Below are 15,195 nucleotides of genomic sequence, written 5' to 3'. Positions count from 1 at the left end.
TTATGAATCCTGATGTGATTTGAAACAAAAAAGGTTATTATCAATCTACTTCTAAATGCAACCATTCTCGAGATATTTAAAAAAATATTTCTAATTTATGATCTTTTTTATAGTAAATAATCTCTTTTAATATGTTTGTTGTGTTATACCGTCATGTTCATGAAATTTTATGAATTTTCTTGTAATTTCCAACAATTTTTTTGATTGATTGATGTTTGTATTAAGATAAAAAAGATTTTTTAGTTTCGCTACGTTTTGTATTAACCCACATGTCTTCAAATGTTTCGTAACGTAACTCTTAAACATATGTCTTTACCATAACAATGTATTTGGAAAAGTTGTTGGAAATTATAAGCGAGTTCGTAAAATCTCATGAACATGATGGTATAACACGACAAACATATTTAAAGGGCCTATTTACTATTAAAAAGACAATCAATTACAAATATTTTTTTAAATATCTCGAGAATGGCTACATTTAGAAGGAGATTGATAATAACCTTTTTTGTTTTAAATAACATCAGGATTCATAATTTGTGATTGAAAATGACTGCTAGAATACAAAAACTCGAAGTTTCGAAAATTCCTAAAAATTCGATGTTCCACAAAGTTCGTCAAAAATAGTTTTACCATCTTGGGCCTATTTTTCAAGTTTTCTACATGACTTCTATTTTACATGAAAAAATTGAAAAAAAAATATAAAAAATACTTATTTTTTTATATCGCAAATTAAAATTTTATTTTGTAAATAAAAAAAAGAGTACTAAGTTTTCTTCTCAGTGTATATTTTGTTCAAATTAAGCCAACAATACTTTATAACTCTTTCTAACACACTATTTCGGTACGACTCATATTTTTTGAGATATAAATTATCAAAGATTTCTCTTACTCAAATCGATACGCCCTTTTCAAAAGTACGCTTGAAAAAAATGAACCATGATGATGTATTTGGAAAAGTTATTGGAAATTTAAGCAAATTCATAAAATTTCATTAACATGACGGTATAACACGACAAACATATTAAAAGGGATTATTTACTATAAAAAAGACAATGAATTAGAAATATTTTTAAAATATTTCGAGAATGGCTACATTTAGAAGGAGATTGATAAGAACATTTTTTGTTTTAAATCACATCAGTATTCATAATTTGTGGCTAAAAATGATTGTCAACATAAAAAAATTCGAAGTTTCGAAAATTCCTAAAAAATCGATGTTCCACAAAGTTCGTCAAAAATAGTTTCACCATCTTGGACCCATTTTTAGAATTTTCTGCATGACTTCTATTTTGTATGAAAAAATTTAAAAAAAATTAAAAAATATGTATTTTGGATATTGCAAATTTTTATTTTGTAAATAAAAAAAATAGTACTAATTTTTTTTCTCAGTGTACATTTTTTTCATATTCAACCATCAATACTCTATAACTCTTTCTAAGATACTATTTTGTTACGACTCATAGTTTTTGAGATATAAATTATCAAAGATTTATCTTATTCAAATCGATACGCCCTTTTCAAAAGTTACGCTTGAGTCAAAAAATTCCCAATTGCTGTGAAAAACTTATATTTCCTCCAACCCAAACGGAATACACACTTTCATTGGAATCAAAAATACAAGTTTTTAAAATCTGCATTTTTAGGACGATTTCATTTGGAATTGCTGATATGATTCAATTGTACACAGTTTTGGAGTCGATTATACACAGTTTGAAAAAAATTATTTTAAAATTTCTAATTATTATTTCAAATTAATTTTTCAGGAAAAAATCAAATATTTCAACGTTGATATGTAATTTAATTGGCTATTATAAGTACAGTGGAGTTTGGACATTTTAATTGAATGCTCACCAGGAATTGGTTATAACGATATTACAGCGAAATTTAAAAAGATAGAAGTTGTTAAAGAGCTTTAGTTTGGTTGATAGAAACAATCAAGTTTGTTGTGAATTGTTGGGATAAAATTAATAAAAACACTTTCAAAACCACTATCTTTTAAGTTTTTCAATTCCAAAATGTTCCAATGTAAATCCACTGATCTAGACGTTTTACCACTATATTCTGAACTAAATTTTCTCATCATTCAAATAAAGGCAGAATCAGAATCGTCCTACGTTGCGTACTTTTTGAGAGAGAGCCTGTTCGAGGCAAACAGATCTCGGGAAAATAGAGAAACTCAATATCTCTGCCATTGTTCAAAATCGACCATATATGTAGAAAGACTTTTTTCTTCAAGTATGATCGTCTATCACCTCCTGATATATTCTGGATAAATTTATTTTTTCATGTGAGAAAGGTGTTTTCTAACTTTAAGGAAATGGATCAAAAATCAAATTCTTCTTTCATATTCAAAAGCGACGAAAAAATATGTATTAAAAACAATTGAAAAAAAATTTTTGACTCGATTATATACAATGGAAAGAAATCAGAATATGTATATAATAGAGTCTGCCCTGTAATTTGGAAACAGTAACTGGAATCTAGAAAAAGTCGAAAGTTTTTTTTTGTTTTCATCAAAGAAATTTTTTGTAACTTGCACTGTGGTCACGCATATTCTTGGTCTTGCCACTCAGAATACACTCAAGGCGATTTTTTTTGTTCGAGTCTGTCCACGCATCGCAACGCCTCATTATTGGTAACAAGACGATGGTTTATGAGTACAACACACAATCAAACATCAATGGAATCAATGGACGATTTCTAAGTGAACAAACACTGGAAAGAACAAATGGTTTCATCGTGGATTTCTTGAATTACAAATGGATTAGTTATCACTCGATTTTATCAGGATGATTAGACCTTTATTCAATTGAGAATATCGAGCAGAGTTTTTATTTTTTTTTTTTTATTTAAATCGTTTATTTTTACAGGCTCAGTTACATAGGTTTAAAGGAGCCGAACTCCTTACTGTATTGTTACTAGTATATATACATTTTTCCTTAATTCTAATGTTAATAATATAGGAAACCGATTACTCGCGGTCAACTCGAGTTTAGAAGGGTGACATATTTTCTTCAGGAAAAGGAGGGGATATGAGGATATGTTGACAATGATCACACTCATCACACTCAATTCTTAAACCTATCTTATATCTAATATGTATTTACATTTCATCTTATTCTTAAGAAGGGATCCGATCTCTCACAAAGGAAAAGGAAAAGGAAAAACTAAGGGTATAAGGACAATCACACACGAAGATCGATAGCTTTAAGGAATGTAATCAAGGTCTAACCGAGCCAACACGTCTCTCACCGGCACCATGGGCTGCCTTCCTCGGGCCCGAAGGGTGACTACTAAATTCGATCTGGCGACAAGATACAGCTCGCACGACCAAACAACGTGCTCGATGTCGTGGTAACCTTGGCCACAAACACAAAGATTGTTGTCGGCAAGATTAATACGAAAGAGTAGCGCATCTAACGAACAGTGATTGGACATGAGTCGGGAGAAGGTGCGAATAAAGTCCCGACTCAAGTCCAGACTTTTGAACCATGGTTTGAGGCTAACCTTAGGGATAATCGAGTGGAGCCACCGGCCCAATTCATCTTCGTTCCATTTGCGTTGCCAGTTAACTATGGTATTTTTGCGGACTAAAGAATAAAATTCATTGAAGGCGATTTGACGCTGATAAATATCGCCTTCAATTGCACCTACCTTTGCTAATGAGTATCGAGCAGAGTTAATCGAGATCAGTTGAGCTGCAACTGGCCTGGCCGATCTAGAACCATTACGCATTTCAGCAACCGAAAAGAACCAATTCTATAATCCAAAAAGGTCCTGATGGTTATATCGGAAGTTTAGCTTGAAAATCTGAACAACGTCTGGTTCGAACGCAGGCAGAAGAGTTCTTCGAAGAGAACAATTCACATGTTGACTACTAAACTTGTATTATGAATTTACTTCGTGATTTTTTGGGAACTTTTTGAACAAGATTGCATGTGTTTGAAAACTTAAGCTGTAAGCTGCACCAGAGATCTACATCTGAATTTGGAAATTTCCAATAAAATATTTTACATTCATACATTAACTCAAAAAAAAAAATGTGGATCTAGAAATTATAATATTTATCTAGAACCCATATCTGAACGAAACCCCCTTAATCTTGATTCAGAATTTTCAATATCAAATCTGGAATCAGTTTCATCAGGACGGTTTCGGCTATTCGATGCCACCAAGGAAACTCAATAAATCTAACATGGGGCAGAAAATAGGCTGACTAACTGTCAAGATTGTTCCTCGGATTTGTATCCAGTGGGAAATCTGTGTGGGTCTTTAACTCGAAGGATTTACGCCTAAAAAGCAGTATGTTACTGCAGATAAGCTCAGGACTTCGTTTCCAGAGGCATGGGAAAATAGCAACGAAACTGTTCAGCGAAATTTGCACTGTTTATGCCCACTCGAGTTTTTCAAATGCGAATTAATGATTTAAATTTCTAACTTAATTCCAGTTTCAGACCCAACTACAAACTGTCAAGTAGTTTACACTTGTGTTGATCCATGGGCTTTGTGTAACACAGGGAGTATTTACTCAGCTAAATACCAATTGAAACAAAACAAGAAAGAACATGTCAACCGAAAAATGACCTTCCGTAGAAAAAAATCACTTATTTATTTTTTATTTATTTTTTTTTATTTTTATTTATTCATTTCGTCAAACAAATGTAGACTAAACACTTATACACTAATGTTACAATGTTTTCTTAGGTTAAATATTATTTGTGCGGTACATGTTTCTTTTTAGCTGTTTTTAATTCATTGTTGTGTCAATTATTTCGCAGTGCTGATTGTATATACGCATCATGCGATTGATAGGGGCGTTATTTGCATAATTTGTTCTGGGTGTTTTGGTTAGAAACAAATTTCGTGTTCTTAGTTGACGCTCAGGTACACCGAAATTTAGTTTTTCTAGTAATTCAGCTGACTGTACTCGTTGCGAAATTAGGTCATTAACAAAAGAAAGCATTGCAAATTCACGGCGTTCTTTTAGTGTTTGGATGTTTATGAGCATGGAACTGTTTCTGGACTGACTCAATGCGTTCTTCATGTACGACCATATACGGGTTCCACACGATGTTACAGTATTCCAGAATAGGCCTTACATATGTAATATATAAAAGATTTATTGTGTATGGGTCCTGGAAATTATGTGAGAAGCGTTTGACAAAACTTAACACACTATTCGCCTTATTTATTACAGAGTAGTGTTCTATGAATGTGAGTTTACAGTCCAGGACGACGCCTAGATCTCTAACTATTTCACATTTTTCTACATTTTGATTTCCAAGACATATTACAATATTTGGTACATGTTTTTTTCTGCTAAATGTTATAGAGTTGCACTTTTTCACATTCAGTGTTAGTATATTTTTATCACACCAAGTATGGAATACATGTATTTCGTTTCGAATGCTTCGATGTCGTTTTCATTTCCAATTTCCGCCAAAAGCTTCATGTCGTCGGCATACACAAGTACATTGATACGCTTGAGAACGAAGGAGATGTCATTAACGTACAGAATGAAAAGAAGAGGACCAAGATGAGAGCCTTGTGGGACTCCCGAAGTGACTTTTACTGGATTTGAAAGAGAATTTTGAAAATGAACAATTTGTTCACGGTTTGTTAGATAAGAATTGAGCCAGTTTAAGAGTCTTTGTTCCATTCCTATTTTCTGCGATTTGAAGAGTAGTAATGGAATGTCGATGCGGTCAAATGCTTTACTGAAGTCAGTGTAAAGAGCTTCTACGTGTTTGCCATTTTTCATTGCATTCAAAATAAAAGTCACAAAAGCCAACAGATTAGTTGCAGTTGAACGGCCTTTGAAGAAGCCATGTTGCATACACGTAATTCTATTCTTTACTTGTTGGTAGACTTTTTCGTTGACGTTGACTATCGTTGACGAATAGTTTAGGAATGCAAGAGATAATGGCAATTCCACGATAATTACGTACGTCAGATTTAGCGCCTGATTTAAAGATAGGTACCAAAAAAGATTGTTTCCCTTTTTCTGGGAATATTCCAGTTTGTAGTGACATATTGAAAATGCAATGTAAGGGAAGGGTGAGTTCCTCAGCCAGGTTCTTTAGGAATATAGGTGCTATTCCGTCAGGTCCTGGTCCTTTTGTTCCGTCTAATTTTTTTAGTGCATGGCATATTTCCTGTTGTGAAAGATAGTTCACCGATATGTCATTTGGATATTCCGGTAAAAATGAAAAGTAGTTCCGATCGCGATTTTCTTCGGAAAATGTGGTATATACTTCCTGAAAGAAATTTGCAAAGAGATTACAAATTTCGTTCGAAGAATTCCTCACATCCTCATCGAGATGCATCTGCGATGGGAAGTTATTGCTTTTTTTATTTCAAGGCCTGAATGATCAAGCTTCATCAAGCAATTTGCAAGTACTTCTCTAAAAAAACATGCAGTATCGAGGTAAAATCAAGAAAATTCAATTTACACCGTCTAGTCAGCATTACCTCACTCTATCGAAATTAATTCCCGAAATCGGTTGCCCATGATAGCACATTCGCTGGCCTTGTAGGGTGCTCCCGCCTTTGGCTCCACCAATTATAATTTGTGTGCAGCTGTCCCAACAAATGCTCCGTTCGATAGCGTCATCTCCTCCTGGGGCAATTGTCTGTTCCAGTTGGTCGCCCATCAAACTGCTAACCGAACGTCGATATGTAGTAAGCTATTCGTCTGTCCGACCCTCGTTTGTGTCATACGTGTTGCGTTGGTTATTAAATAAACAATCATTAACACAAATTGACGACGCAGTTTGGCCTAGTTTAAGCCTAGTGACGAGACGACTTGCCGTGGCGAGAAGATAAGCGCCCCGAGTCACCTTTTACTTTATGATGTTAAGAATCTTAGGAAAAAAAACGATATTCTCAGACATTTTCTCGGAATGATAGCTTGCCGAGACGGTCATATTCAAACACACACAGCATATGCTCGAAAGGGCAGAAGATGGATCTGAACAAAAAAAAATGAATGAATAAACGAGTAAACGGCGATAAAACGCCTTTTTTCGAAGACCGTTACATAGAATCATCATCATCTGCCGTAGGTACTGCAAAAACATAAAACAGCAAACTCGAAAACACCATACGCTATCGAGGACCGAAAACAAAGGCCTCTGTTTTCGAGAGATGTTTTTGGATTAATGTCGGTTGGTTTCGCTTTTCACCGGATGTTTTATGCTGAGTGATGTTTCTTTGTTGGAGGTACATGAGGTCTGAAACGGTATCATCAGCCATCAGCACCACCCGTATGCGCTGTCATCGGCATTAGTTTCGGAAACGACGAAAAGCGGCCATACGCCAACAGACAGGCGAACAACGTGATAACGGCGACAGAGGGACTGTACCCCGTCAACTGCAGGTTTTCGAAACGTGTAGCTTAGCTCGTCAATTGGTACGAACGGATCCGATGAGGACGCACAAAGGGGATTAGAGGAAAATGATGAGAAGATCCGGTACAGGCATGAATGGTAAAAATCGATGCATCGCTAGATTATATTGGGTTTACTGAAGTTTAGAATAAATCCATGAATTTCTCCAGTAATGAAGCCTACCTAAGCAGGTCACTGTAATAACATCCAAAGCATAAAAATTTATAACCAGTAAATTTGAACGATATCCGAAAAGGAGGTTTCAAAGAAGAATCTAATCTATTGTAAAGTCTGGGAATTTCAATGAATCATCCAATGGTCCGACAATAAATTTAAAGGCAACTACAGGGCCATTATATACAGTCTCCGATTTCTTTTCATTTTATATAATCGAATCCTGTATATAATCGAGCAAAAAAATTTTTATTCGTTTTTTATGCATATATTTTTCGTTTCTTGATTATAAAAGAAGAATTTAATTTTTGATTCAAGTCACATAACAAAAATAAATTCAACTATGACAGAGTTATAGAACTTTTTTATTGTTTCGGATTCTGTTGCCTCAAGCAGACAGATGACAGATGAGAAAATTTAGTACAGGATATAGTAGTGGAACATCTAATTTACTGGATTCAAATAACATTCTGGAAGTGAAAAACTTCAAAGTTAGTAATTTTGAATGTGTTATAATTAATTTTATCCTAAAAATTCATAATAATATTGATTGTTTCTATCAATTAAATTGAAGTTATCTAACGGCTCTACAATTTGTTCTTTGACCCCCAACTTCTATCTTTCCTAATTTTGCTGCAATATTGATATAAGGCAAATGATTTTGGTTTGTCCAGTTGGAAATATGATCATGGTTTGCCCGCTTTTTTGAATGCTCTAATTCAGCGCTCCTGTGTCCAATAAGGTATTCGAATGTTTACAAACATATAAATAAAATTGTCTTGCACATGATTTATAGAAGTTTTATATCACATGTTTTACAGCATTATAAAATACACCTTCGATTTTTGTCAATGCGCCCCTCATTTGAGCTAACTTTTAATCAATCATCAGATGATTATTTGGCAGGTATTCCAACCTTTTCTGGGTTATAACACTCACAAATATTGTAAACATCATGCTTGCACACCATTTGTATCAGATTTGCATAGCTAAACCATTAAATTAACGCATTTTGATGGACTCAATTCTGATCATGAGTTGTCCAATTCAATAATGTTGTTTTGTCCACATGATTTCTATGGCAACCGCTTTGCGCGCTGCAGTTTGTTTATGGTGTCCTTCGCGGAGAGCAGAAATAAAGTTTCTCTGTGTTGAGTGTGTTGATGGTAACACTTTTAAAATGCCCAAGAAAAGGCAATATTCTGAAGAAAGCCTAAATTATGAATGGATCAATATGATGACAGTAAACTCAAGCAATGATAAATGCAACATCTAGTTGTGAATTCGAATGTTTTCATTCAAAAATTGTGATTTCTAAAACCGAACAAACCATGATTATTTTTTGGGCAAACCATGATCAAAGGTGGTCAAACCATGATCATAATTCCTCTTTAAGGAAAATCGTTAAAAAACATAAAAATTTGAATAATTTCAACACCTTATGGTAGTATCAGCAACTAGAGACTTGGGGCTTTTCAACAAACCAAAACTCGTATCGATTATGTGTGATTTTCATGAAGAAAAATCGATTTGCATTTACTAGTTGCATAAAAACAATTCGGACAAACCAAGATCATTTGTTACCGAATGTTCTTTTACTAATCTATAATGCATTTGTAGCCTTATGTATTATTTTATCTAAATGCGAGTTCCAATTGAGCTTGCTATCAAGTGTTACTCCTAAATATTTCACATTCGGAGAAAACACTATTTAGTTCCCAGCAAATGCAAATCTGGTATTTTCATTTTCCTTCTACGTGTAAAAGGAACAACAGTAGTTTTATGAGGATTTATAGATAAACCCTCATCATTACACCATGCTATAGTTAAGTTTAGAGCATATTGCAATCTGTCTCTGATTACATGCTCATATTTCCCACGAACTACAATTACAATATCATCTGCAAAGCCTATGATTTCAAATCCTATCCTTTCAAGGAGTGCCAGTAGGTTATCTACTACCAATGACCATAACAGAGGTGAAAGAACCCCTCCTTGTGGGCATCCTTTCACAGTTCTTATTGTAACTGTGGCCCCTCCCTGATTACACGTTATTTCTCTTTTTTGTAGCATTTGAAATATCCATTCTACAAACAGTTTCATCGAAATGACGCTGTATCATAACATTTCTCATTGAATTGTGGGATGCATTGTCAAACGCTCCTTCAATATCTAAGAACGCGGCTAGTAGCAACTCTTTGACTTCGACTTTGCTGTTACTGTTGATTTTCCTGGCTGGTATGCAAATTGAAGTTTACTGAGTGGTGTCGATTTCAAGTATTGCGATTTGATATAGTCATCAATTAGTTTCTCCATTAATTTCAGCATAAATGACGAAAGACTAATAGGCCTAAACGATTTTGGACTTTTTTATCTTAACATAAATAGAGGTTTTTTCGAGTTCCTCACTAGTTTTAATACTTTTTTCTGGAAAGCTACCCCCCACCGATAGATAGGAATAGTAAAGTTCCCAGTTTGATTTTCTGGGATCCCTGAAAGTTTCTCTAATAATTTTATTCACTTTATAGTCAAACATTAAAACACAGATCGGACAGCGATATTTCTTCAGAAACATGCCAATTAAATATGTTTTCAGAGAGAGAGTATTACTGCAAAATGTCAAATCCAAAACATCCTACCTTATGGGGTTCATAAAAGTACAGTTGGTACCTTCATTACAAATATTTATATTATTGGTTGTCAAATATTGTAATAAACACTCACCTCTTGTGTTAATATCTGTACTGTTCCATATCGTATGATGTGCGTTTGAATCGCACCCGATGATGGATGAATGCTTTATTCTGAGATCTACAGCTAGATACAAATGCTTGGACTCCAGGGGGAGGCACTTCGTCTACGTCTCCTGGAAAATATGCAGACGCCACGCAGATTTCTGTTCTTCCACGAGTAGTAGGAATTTCAAAAACAACCGCTTCAAAATCTCGTTGTATAAATTCTGTAATAGGTAACATTTTAACGTACCCGTTCACAAGGATAGCTGATCTTGGGAACTGCTGTGTTTCATCATATATGAACTTACACGATTTAGTTTCAATACCCAATATTTTTCGGTTATTTGTCCATGGCTCCTGGATAAAAGCAATATCCAGTTTGCTTTGTATAAATCTCTTGCAAAGTACAGCGCTTGCACCCTTTGCATGATGGAGATTTATTTGGATGAACTTTATATTGTCGTGACTATTGAATGTGATGATCATGTAATTGATCATTGGGTACTTCTTTCTGTTCCCCAGAAAAATCATTGCAGTCATTGATCATCCGATTTTTGGCTGCCGAATTGTTCTTCGAGATAGTCCGTCCAGTACTTTTGACCCTGATCTGCCCTGGGACATGTGATGTAGTGTCATTTCCATCCACCTCATCGTCTCCAGTTGTAGCACAGGTTCTTGCAATACTGTTAGCCTCATCAGTGTTATATTGAGTCCTTCCAGCACGCTGGACACCGCTTGGTCCTGGAATATAATGGACAGTGGTGTTCTCACCCACTTCGTGTTCTCCAGTTTCGCAGGTCTTTTTTACACCGGTGGCCTCTAAATTGCGATCAACCTCCATTTTTTCCAGTTCATTTCTTTTAGGGATTTTTTTCCTAATAGGAGCATTCCCAAATTTATAGTCTAAGACAAAATCGCCTTTTTTCAGTGACTGCATCGATATCCGATCGACACTAAAAACAAGTTCTACATGGCGCTTGTTGATTATTTTCCTCATAAATATTCGCCAGCTATCAACAACTAAATTTGCATTCTGAGCCTCTAGAAGAGCAAGAATTTCTTCATTGCTGTCTTCTGCGCTCATCGGAAAAAAGCCAACTAACGTCTCCGGTTGGGGGATTTGATCTGCAATCAATTGCAATAAGCTCTGCCCCCACCCATGGAACTATTCTAGAGATCACACCTTTGATCCAGTCATATGTTTCCTGGTTTTTACAAATCAAAATCAAATATCCTGGCCTAAACAAGCAATTCCCAAACTTTGGCTTCACCTTTTCTTTTCGCTGTTCTACTACTTTGTTGAGAACAGCTTTTTGCGTTGCAAGAAGCTGCTGCATTGTTAACTCTGAGTTAGGGTAATCCTTTGGAAGTATGCCTACCTTAACACTGTTGATCACATCCCTATACGATGGCTTGTCCTTACCCTCTGTTCTTTGAGGCTGTTCAGGGGATTTTGCTCTAGTCGGATTCAAGCGATGTTGGACTGATCCCCCATCAAGAGACAGTTCAGATCCCGGGACACGACCCTGTTTCTTTGAGCGCGGATTATCGCCGCTGCTATCACTATTATGATAGCGCTTGGTTGGGTTCGAGTTTGGTGTCACCAAAGGTAGCATAGCCAATCGCCGTGCCTCATCAGGAGTGATCCCGCTTTCAATAAAGCGTTTGAATCGCTTCTTCCCAGCCCCACTTAGAGGTTTTATTGACTCACTCTTCAGTTTAGTGCCTTTTTGGTCCTGCCTGAGTAGAGTAGTCGCAACCTCCAATGGTGGTTTCGAGATTATAGTGATTTGTAAATTGTTATCATCAGAGTCACTTACAGTTTTATCAGCATCATCTCCTTTCTTCTCCTTTTGAGGCGTATTCAGGATGGACGACGAGCAGGAAAGTATATCGTCATCCGACATACTCTGCATATTTCCCTCTTCTATATCCATAATTTTGTTGTATTCAACCTGTTCACAAAATAGCCAAATCTATTGAATCACTTTAGCAGGAAACCAATAGCAATGACAAGCCGAGCAGTTGTTTACTATTATCTACACACACATACACCGTTGATATGTGCGAGATATGATAGTAGTACCAAAAGGCCTTTTGCAATTTATCGAGCAGATCCACTAACAATAGGCATAGAACAAACGGTAGATGGTACCAGCCCCACCTCCCCCGTTTCTTGCTCTATTGTGTCACAACTTATCGTGCAGTATCACTACAACTTATGGTCGTAAATTTAATCAATCACTCAACTGATCTTCACCTGCTTGCACAATTCCCGTGACCTGTAGCACTTTTTCTTCTTTTCCGAATATCACGCGCGAATAGTATATTTCAATTGACACGGTTATTCGGTTAGTTTAAGCGAGCTCATATAGTCACGTTGTTATCGACCCGCAGTGATGCCATTTTATTATCCCCTATACCCTAAACCATTCATGGTGAAAATTCAAGCAAAATCTTCAAAAATCACGATTTTTACCCCATCGTACATATAATAACCACCACAACGTTGAAAGGTTACATTTTTTCTTGAAATAAGTCATATTTCAAATATAAAAAAAAATGTATTTTTTCAAACTGTATACAATCGAGTCCGACCTGTTTTGCGATTCGGATCGATTTGGTAAAACACTTCAAATAAGTAATGTCTAAAACAATTATGTTATGTTATGTTATGGTAATTATGTAAACTTACCTAATATCAAATCGATTTCAAACGGTTTAAAAGTAGTTGCAGTTAGTGATAATCTGTGGGAAGAGAAGAAAAAATATTGTTAATAACATTGAAAAAAAAATGTAATTTCAGTAGATGCAACTTAGCTTGGCATAAACTAAAGGGGGGAGGGGGGATTGAGAATAATTTCTGTTTTACATGTGTTTAGTGAAATCAGAAAACACGGTCCAAATGGACAAAAATTGGAAGCACTTCCATTTTTCCATACATTTGTTCTGTGCTTCTCTACCCGCACATTCAGTAACGAGCAAATAATGTACCTGCAAGGCACAATTTGTGTATGCAACTGCTGTCGTGAAACCTGCTGTGCGAATCAATCGCACGTAAATCGTTCGCTCAAAATACAAATACAGTGCTTACACTCAGTGTCACATATTTATTTATCTGTACTGTACTGTTTTTTGTGTTTGTTTGCGCCTGTGTATTTTTCTCGGAGATTCTAAAACTGGTATTCACTTATTTTTAGTTTTTCAGTAATTAGTTATTTTCAAAAAAGATAGTTCTATTCAACACAAGACGAAATGTCGGGATGGTAACTGGAGAAACGTAGTACTATACCCGTAGTATCTAGCCGGAAAATTAATTAGTTCGCTGGAAAAGTAAACTATTTATGAAAATGTTGGTGGTAATAAATACCTTCGAGAGAGAGAGAGAGAGATAGAAAGAGAGAGAGAGATAGAAAGAGAGAGAGAGATAGAAAGAGAGAGAGAGAGATAGAAAGAGAGAGAGAGATAGAAAGAGAGAGAGAGATAGAAAGAGAGAGAGAGATAGAAAGAGAGAGAGAGAGATATAAAGAGAGAGAGAGAGATAGAAAGAGAGAGAGAGAGATAGAAAGAGAGAGAGATAGAAAGAGAGAGAGAGAGATAGAAAGAGAGAGAGATAGAAAGAGAGAGAGAGAGATAGAAAGAGAGAGAGATAGAAAGAGAGAGAGAGAGAGAGAGAGAGAGAGAGTGGTAAGTGGTTTTGGTTTTGGTTTTGGTGGTAATGGAATATAACCTTCGAGAGAGAGAAAGAGAGAGAGAGAGAGAGAGGAGAGATAAAGAGAGAGAGAGAGAGGAGAGATAAAAAGAGAGAGAGAGATAAAGAGAGAGAGAGATAAAGAGAGAGAGAGAAAAAAAAGAGAGAGACAGAGAGAATAAGAGAGTAAGAGTGAAAGAAGAAAAGAGAGAGATGAAGGAGAAAAAGGATGAATAGAGAGAAAAAAGAGAGAGATAGGAAAAAAGAAAGAAAATTAAAAAGTGGAGAGAAATAGAGAGAGAGAAAGAAATAGAGAGAGAGAAAGAAATAGAGAGAAAAAAAAGAGAGAAAGTGAGGAAGAGAGATAGAACGAGAGTTACATTAGGTTTTCAACTTTTGCAATTCGATTCCCGTTCGGGCCTGGGATATTTCGCCAAACAATTTTTTTCCGACTTACTACTTACGACTCAGAATACATTCAAGACGTGTTATTTAGTCAAGGAAATCTCAACTAAGTACAAACAAAGCACAAACAAAAATGATGCTAATACTTGCATAATTTTTGTTTGTTTCTACATTGAGAGAACTGAATTTTCGCAGGAACGTTAGAACCATTAAAGAGAAAAGTTCATTCGAATCTAGCCCTAGAAAAGGGCAGTCTCAACAACTTATCACTAACTCTCAGCGTTGAGAAAGGCCATTTTGAATGTTAGCTGGATGACTACCGAATCGTAATTGCTGCTAAAAATTGAAACCACTGAACGGAGAGTTTTTACCTCTTCATTCTCTCGATACAACCTGATATGTCGATTCTCAAATCTCAAGATAAAAGCAGCAAACATATTCCGTGATACAACACTTTTTTTCGTCTCTTTTGAGGCCAACTTAGTATCATCAAGAGCGTTTTGCATGGACCGGAATAGATGAGAATCACTTGGAGCCAGGTCCGGACTATACGGTGGGTGCAACAGGACACCCCATCCGAGCTCCCGTAGCTTCAGGCTGGTCATCAAACATGTGTGAGGCCGAGCGTTGTCCTGGTGGAAAACAACACCATTCCTATTGATCATTTCTGGCCGCTTCTGGTCAATCGCCTGCTTCAAACGGTCAAGCAGCTCACAGTAGAGAATCGAGTAGGGGGTCTGGCCATAGTTGAGCAGCTCATAGTGGATGATTCCCTTCCAATCCCACCAAACACACAGCAAAA

General features: G+C 35.9%; 1 protein-coding gene across 5 annotated transcripts in view; it reads right to left on the bottom strand.

The window, feature by feature from the left end:
- Nucleotides 1–15,195, bottom strand: part of LOC129776910 (inositol-pentakisphosphate 2-kinase) — a 355,299-nt gene that overhangs the window by 199,274 nt on the left and 140,830 nt on the right. For all 5 annotated transcript variants that reach the window (XM_055782846.1, XM_055782845.1, XM_055782849.1 and 2 more), the window contains exon 3: nucleotides 12,993–13,045. The gene's annotated coding sequence lies outside the window, so the exon portion shown is untranslated. The remainder of the gene's footprint in view (nucleotides 1–12,992; nucleotides 13,046–15,195) is intronic.

The sequence above is a fragment of the Toxorhynchites rutilus genome, chromosome 3 (assembly GCF_029784135.1).
Source record: "Toxorhynchites rutilus septentrionalis strain SRP chromosome 3, ASM2978413v1, whole genome shotgun sequence".
In the NCBI taxonomy this organism is placed as follows: domain Eukaryota; kingdom Metazoa; phylum Arthropoda; class Insecta; order Diptera; family Culicidae; genus Toxorhynchites; species Toxorhynchites rutilus.
The sequence above is the reverse complement of the archived record's forward strand: the minus strand, read 5'-3'. Positions and strand labels throughout refer to the sequence as shown.